Raw genomic sequence first — 7,914 nt, forward strand, 5'->3', positions numbered from 1 at the left:
GTAACATTGAAAAGGATTTGGATATCTTTGTACACCAGTCACTGAAAGCAATATTGCAGGAACAAAAGCAGTTTGGAAGATAAATAGCCCATTGACCTTCATTTCAGGAGTATTTGAGTACAGGGGTAAGGGTGTCTTACTGCAGCTGTACAGGCCCTTGGTGAGACCCCATCTCGAACATTGTGCAGTATTTTGTGCGGTTTTGCTCTCCTTATCAATAAAGGACAAATCTGACATTGAGGGAGAGCAGTGAAGGATGACCAGGCTGATCTCTGGGAAGACAGGCTTGTTATGCGAACAGAGTTTGAGGCGACTGGGCCTGTATTCCATGAGGTTCAGGAAAATGAGTGGTGATCTCAGTGAAATATCTAAAATTCTGACAGGGTGAGACAGATCGGAAGCATGGATGATAATTCCCCTGACTGGGACGTCAAAGAACAAGGGGCCACAACATTAGGTACAGACAGGCCACTCTGCATTCAGCTGAGAATAAATGTCTTCACTCAGAGACTGCTGAACTTGGTCAATTTTCTGACACATCAGGCTGTGGAAGCCAAGACACTGAAAATAAATGAGGATTTCTGGAAATTAAGGGGATAGACAGAGAGCAGGAGTATCGTGTGAAGATAGAGGATCAGATATCATTCCATGTTTTTTCTCCAATAACACGGTAGTTGTATTCCTGTGAAACACCGTGTTGTAGAAAATCATGCAATATTAATAATGCGGTCTATGGGAAAAAGTGGGGAACGGGCAAACCACCCCTCCCCCCTCAAATATAAATCAGTAAAAACCAAAAATTTAAGTTAATCTAACACACACGACCATAGCTTAAGAAAATCTTTAAATCATATATTGTAATGAAACAATGCTGTAAATGTTGCACTTTCACCCTAATGTCACTGACTACAGCACTGTACCTTTCACTAAGCTCTTCGCCAGAAAGCGCGTGAGCAGACTGACCACATAATGCTGACATGGAATTCCGGTTTGAAATAAAGGTCCGTCTAAATGTAGACTACAATTCCTAGTTTCAGTCTCAGTTTCAAGGCTTGCAGAGCAGATTACATTCCTGCTGTAGTGAACACACTGAGGGTGCATTTTGCAGACAGAGGATCCTGAGGCTGGGTTTTGCTGTTCAGCTGGTGCCGGGGATTGAAATGCGTTACAGTGAATGGGAGCTCGCTTTATAAAGAGGATGCACAGTTCACGAATTGTGATGCAGACAAATTGTGTTTAATAAACATGCGTTATCGGAGAACTGCCTGTATATTGAAGGGAGGATCAAAATTGATGGACAAAAGCAACTACCGCAGTTCCCATTTTATATATCCCGACATTTAAACATGTTAAATGATATGAACACTGTATGGGACAAATCGCACTGAGGAGATTTTCTCCACTATCTCGAATGGGGGATGCTCAATGGGTTGAATGACCTTCTCCCTTCCCGATGTTTCTGTGCAGTCTGTGGGATAGATCTACAAGTCGTGTCACAAGCTCTCAGACGTTCGAAAGGAGGACTCTGCAGGGACATCAGGACTGTGTTTCCCATTCCCATTTCCAACAACAAGGCTGAGACCGGGTGTTCTGACCCGGTTTATTCTTTAAGAACGATGAGCAGTTTGATACAATTGAGTGCCTTGCTTGGAAGTTTCAGAGACCATTGAAGTGTTTATCACATGTCTGTGTATCTGGAGTCACTTTTAGGCAGACCAGGAAAGCACGGGAGACTCACTTCCTGTAACTTCACTTGGGAAGGAAAATGGTAATCACAATTGACATTGGCTTCAAAGTCACTATTCCTGACACCAGATTTTAGATCTCGATATTTTATTAATTGTTTTTAACTTCCATCAGGTGCCAGAGCATTAGCCTGGTCTGGATTAGTAATCCAGTGACATTTCCACAACAGCACCATCGCCACATGGAGACCGATCAGAAACCACACTGAGCTGGGTATTCCTGTGCTGCTTGACAACTCTGTCAAAAACTACTCCCACTAATGTGACAATCGTGATCGGACTGAAGGGATTGTAATTGGACAGATTGTAATTATTCCCTCTTAGCGGACTGGATATAGTTGAGTAATTTTTCACATTGCCAGGGAGATGTCAGAGTTGGAGCTGGAATGAAACAGCTTCCCCCAGGGACACGGCTTGTTGTGCAGCCCAAGTCTTCAGTCCTATTGCAGGAATGGTGTCAGGGCCCATTGCCATTGGATCATCCACTCAACACTCCTGGCTGAGGACGGTGCAGACACTATATCCTTATCTTTTACACTGATGTATAGAGCAGTCCATTATTTAGGATGGAGATACTTATGGAGTACTCTCCTCCAGTGAGTTGTTTAGTAGGAGAAAGTGAGGTCTACAGATGCTGGAGATCAGAGATGGAAATGTGTTGCTGGAAAAGCGCAGCAGGTCAGGCAGCATCTAGGGAACAGGAGAATCGACGTTTCGGGCATTAGCCCTTCTTCAGGATTCCTGAAGAAGGGCTAATGCCCGAAACGTCGATTCTCCTGTTCACTAGATGCTGCCTGACCTGCTGTGCTTTTCCAGCAACACATTTCCATCCCCATCTGAGTTGTTTAGTAGTCCATTGACATTCATAATTGAATGTGGCAGGACTGCAAAGCTTAGATCTGATCTGTTGGCCTTTAGATAATTTTGTCCTCTCTATCAGATGTTAATCCTGCTATTTGGAATGTAATTGGTCAAGTACCATAGCTTTAATGGTTTGTCATCAGGGTTAGGTACACATGGTTCTGAATTTGGTATGTTCACCCACGCTCCTTACTGAACAATGGATCAGTTTGATGTTAATGGTAGATTGAAAGATTATCCCAGGGAAAAAAAATAACAGATTGTGATTGAACACAGTTCTGCTGCTGCTGCTGTGAATTACATCATCACATGAATGGCCAGTTTGACCTGCAATATCTGTAATTCAATTCTACTGACTGTCCCCCAATTCACACCGAGACCCATTCACCCATCAGCACTGTACTCAGTGATCTAACCTGATTGCTGATGTGGTGGCATTTCCGTTTTCATATTCTCATTCTGTTAGGATCTCTTCATGGTGTCACGCTTCCAATTTGTCACATTACTTAAATTATTTTACATATTCATGTGAATCTTTTCCATTCCCGAAATGACATCTTCTATATTTAAAGTGAATGTGTTTCCCTCTGTTTCTCTCCCTGACCATGATTAAGAGCTCTGCAGTGCCCGTGATGCAGCCTTATCCACGTTCAGAGCCAATGAATCTGTGCACCTGGTGTTGCTGTTCACTTCCCTGGTACCCAGTTTTGGACAGAGCTTTTGAGGAACTTTGACAGACATCTGTGTAACTAGTTCAAAAACAGACATAGCTGAAGAAACTAAGCAGGTCCTGCAGCATCTTGTGGAATGAAAGCAGAGTTCATCTTTCAGGTCCAGTTTCTCCAGAAATATTTGTGTTTTTATTTCCAGTATCCATAATTATTTGTTTATTTGAAAATTTGTGCTGTGACTATTCAACCCTGGAGAAACTCAGCAGGTCTGGCAGAATCTGTAGAGACGGAGAAACCGAGTTAACGATTCAAGTCCAGTGTGATACTTCTTCAGAACTGAAAAGTGGGATTTTTAATCCCTTGACAGAGGTGGGGGAGTGGGTGATGCGTAAAAGAGAGTGTGCCAAAAGATAAATAAGCTTTTAACAGTGGTGAACGAGAGGGTGATGTGAAAGATGCGAATTAGGGGCAAGGGGTTCTCTCTATTGAGTGCAAGATAAAGAAGATACAACCACACAACGTCATAGCCAGACTAAAAGAGAGAATGTATGAAAATAGAGAACAGTCATAATAGGGTCAGGCTGTGAAGTTATCGAATTAAATATTAACTCCGACAGGCTGTATCGTACCAAAGTGTAAAGTGAGGTGTTATTCTAGCTTGGGTTGTGCTTCACTGGAACATTGCAGCAGCTCAGGACAGAAATGTTAGCATGAGAGCAAGGTAGCTTATTGAAGTGGGAAGCAATGGGAGGGTCAGGGTTATTCCTACAGACAGAGTGGGAGTGTTCCTCAAAGCTGTTTCTGTTTTGTCTCCCCGGTGTGAAGGATACTGCATTGTGAGCATTTTTTAGATTAGATTAGATTCAGCCCAACAAGTCCATACCAATCCCCTGAAGAGTAGCCCACCCAGACCCATTTCGCTCTAATGGATCTAACACTATGGGCAATTTAGCGTGGCCAATTCACCTGCCGTGCACATGTTTGGACCGTGTGAGGAAAACGGAGCACCCGGAGGAAACCCACGCGGACACAGGGAGAACGTGCAAACTCCACACAGTCGCCCGAGGCTCTAAATGAACCCAGGTACCTGGTGCTCTGAGGCAGCAGTGCTAACCACTGAGCCACTGTGCCGGCCTCCAACTCTGTGGAGACTGATTTGAAACAGTACAAGTGAATGAGAGTGCAGTGGGGGCGGCAATGTGGGGGATAGATCAGTCACAGCATAACGCCCTGTCCACTGTAGTTAGGGGATTCCTGGTTTGAAGGAAAAGCGCTCAAGTCAGGGGCAGCTAACTGAAATGTGGCATCATCAATCAGAATCGTCAGAGACGGAGAATCTGGGAGAAAGGAGTCACCCTCCGCTGATCATGTGTTCAGCCATATGCAGAAGTTCCCTCTGAATGATTGAAAAGAACCAGACATTAAATGGAGGATTTCTGACTCACATCTGGTCAGAAGCGTGATGTGGATAGAAACCCAGAGGAAGGTCAGTGGGTATACATGGGCAGACGTTCAAGTAGATATCCCATAATGCTCAGCAATTATTTGTTTCTGCTCAAAAAGAAGGACTTGATGAGGAGATGAACCACCCATGGTTGACTAAAGCTCTCAAGGATACTATTCAATCACAAATTGATGAGCATTGATATCTGGCCAGATTTAGGATGTTTATTTCAGGGACTACTGGCAGATGCTAGGCATGAATTTCAGCTGTGCTTCCTGAATTATCCCAGAAACCCCTGCCATTGCTGTTCCATCCTCTTCCCTGCTCGTCTCCCCTTCCTGATTCCAGGTTCTCCCTCTCCAATTACAAAGCATATTCTCTCACATTATTGTCCCTACCAACATCACCTTAAGCTTTTTGATCCAGTCTATCTTCCCTGCACTAGCATGAAGCTGCATTTTGTGCTGCCACTTTTCCTCTGGTCTCAGTGTGGCTCGGCCTCTCCATTCACGCTGTTTTACAACTTCCACTCACATCTCATTCTGGAAAGTTTCCTTCTTGGAGTAAACCTTATTGAAAACACCTCTCCCCCTTTGCCCTGAATTCACACACTGATCCATATTTCAAAAAGTAAAGTCAGTCTACATTTCACTCTGCAAAAGGTAACTGCATTCTTACCGTGTAGTATAAGAATTCCCTTCATTACAGAGATCTGGCCAGGGATATGTTTTCACTGTAGAGATCATCATCCCCTTCAGACAAAGGAATTCAGGTGTTTGATGCTTTTTTGGCACTAGTAAGAGTTTCCTGCTGCCTTGGTATTGTAACATGGAGAAAAACAAATCATAGTATGAGGTTTGGGCTGAGTGTTGTTTACCTGTCATTTTTAATCTGTACAGGTTAGATGGATTTTTGAAGTTGGCTCTGTGGGTCGGCACATCATCGAAGGCCGAAGGGCCTATACTGTACTGTCATGTTCTAGGTAACATTGATGAAAAGGAGGTCATCTGGAAAGTAATTGTACAGGAATATGCATAGAAACTAGAAGCTGATGTGGGCTATTTGGCCCCTAGCGTTCTGACATTCAAGAAGATCATGACTGACTCCTTTCCGATTTGTATCCAACATTCTCCTCTACCCTCAAAAATGCTTAATCCCCTTCTTAACGGGAATATGAATACATGCACCCCCACCCATAAATTTATGCAAATAATCCATCTCCATTACATTTTTTATTGTTTGACAAACGTAATGAGGAGGTCAGATGAACAAGATGAAGCAAATGTCTGAGATGAGGAATTGCGAAATCGTCCAATAGAAGAATGAAAATAAGATGAGCGATGACAGAGATATATAAAGCAATGCAATCTGCTGCGTGCACTTCTGCTTTATTTGCAAAACGTTTTATGCAGGTACAATAAGTAACGAGGCAACGTCACAGAATTGTATCAGTTATTGTGAACAACATTGAATATAAATGTAGATGTTAATGTTTCAGTTGTATCAGGCACTGCGTGTTGGCAAGTTCAGTTGCCGAGATAGCTAGTCTATCAAACAGAACGATACGAATAGCATGGGTTTAATTCCTGCTCTCACTTGATAGTTTAATTGAGTATAACATGTCTGCAGAGCGGATCCGCTAAAAGAGAAGCATCTAGGAACTATTTTTGGGATAATGAGCTTTCTCCAGTGCAGTGCCACAGGGATCAGTGCTGGGGCCCGAATTATTAACCGCACAATGAGTTGGGTGATAGAAATGAAAGTACTACCTCCATCTTTGTGAGTAACACAAACAGAAGTGGGAAGGCAAATGATGATGCAAGGAGTTTATCATGAGATAGAAAAAAATAAGTTGAGTGCACAAAAAGTTGGCATCTGACATATAGCGTTGGAAAGCTTGTACTGATTAACTTTGTCTGGTTAAATAGAAGAGTGAAGCTAATTTACAAGAAAAAAGACTCAGGAATTTCAGGCCCTCGGCTTGACAGTTAAAAAGTTGGCATGTAATTCAGCAATTATATGAAATTCGAAAGCACTATTAGCAATTATTTCAAACGTGGTGCTGCATAAATATCATTCTAAACATGTACACGTTTGTATGCAGACTGAACGTGCAAAAATGTGAACGGTTCTGGTCCAATTTTCTAAGGAAATATGTAGAGGAGATAACAGACATATTGGTAGCAGGTGGGAGAAGCTCCACAGAATTAATCTGAGAATTGAGGTATTTTCTTATGGAGTGAGCTAGAGTAGCTTAGTGAAAAACTCATTGGAGTTTGGAAGAATGAGAGGAGATCTAAATGAAAACAAAAACGGATTGTCAGTAGGCTTGACAGGCTCATTGCCAACAAGGTTGTCTCAATTTGTGGGAGAATCCCGGACCAGAGGGTATAGCCTCAGTCAAAGAGAGCATATCTTTATGAAGGAGGTGAGGAGTGCCTTCTCTCTCAGAGGGTTTCTGAATGATAGGCCTGTTGAAACCCTGTCGCTAAATCTAATGGTTGTGGACGGATTTCTAAGCAGTGAGGGAATCAAGAGCTATGGGGATAAGGCAAGAAGGCGGATTTGAGGATCATCAATAAGCCATGATGGTAATGAATTGTGGAGCAGACTTGATTTGTTGAATAGACTATGTTAGCCTAAGGTCTGATAAACATTCTATTGGATTCTGAAAAATTAGCTATGGATAGAATGCTTCAATTTACGTATAACATGCAAACTTATAGTTCATTTGTTAAACATGAGGGATCACCCATTCCAAACAGCATTTAACTTTCCTTTCTCCTGGTGGTTTTATTTTGGATTTCTCTAGCTGAAAATTTAGTGGAAGCAGAGACCCTAAACACCTTTTAAGGCAGAAGTATATAGGTATTAGGTCAGGAAAGGGTTGAACAGATTTGCAGATTAGTTGGGAATGCAGGTTCAATGCTATAATCAGCTCAGCGTGACCTTATTCAATCAGGGTAAGCACAAAGAGCTGAATGGCATGTTCCCAGTTCGGCTGTCTCCGTTTGTACATTCTTTGACATAGTGTTTAAAAAAATCGTACACAACTCATCTATGATATCAAAAGATAAATAGCAATGTTAAAACTGTAGGTGGAGCCACCAATAATTTACATCCTCATTTTCATATGCACAATGTGAATATTATACAGTACAAAGTTTGTGCGAAGATTTGTAGCTCGGGTGCT

The sequence above is a fragment of the Chiloscyllium plagiosum genome, unplaced genomic scaffold, assembly GCF_037043375.1.
Source record: "Chiloscyllium plagiosum isolate Xiang-an unplaced genomic scaffold, Cpla_swu_hap1 HiC_scaffold_51, whole genome shotgun sequence".
In the NCBI taxonomy this organism is placed as follows: Eukaryota; Metazoa; Chordata; class Chondrichthyes; order Orectolobiformes; family Hemiscylliidae; genus Chiloscyllium; species Chiloscyllium plagiosum.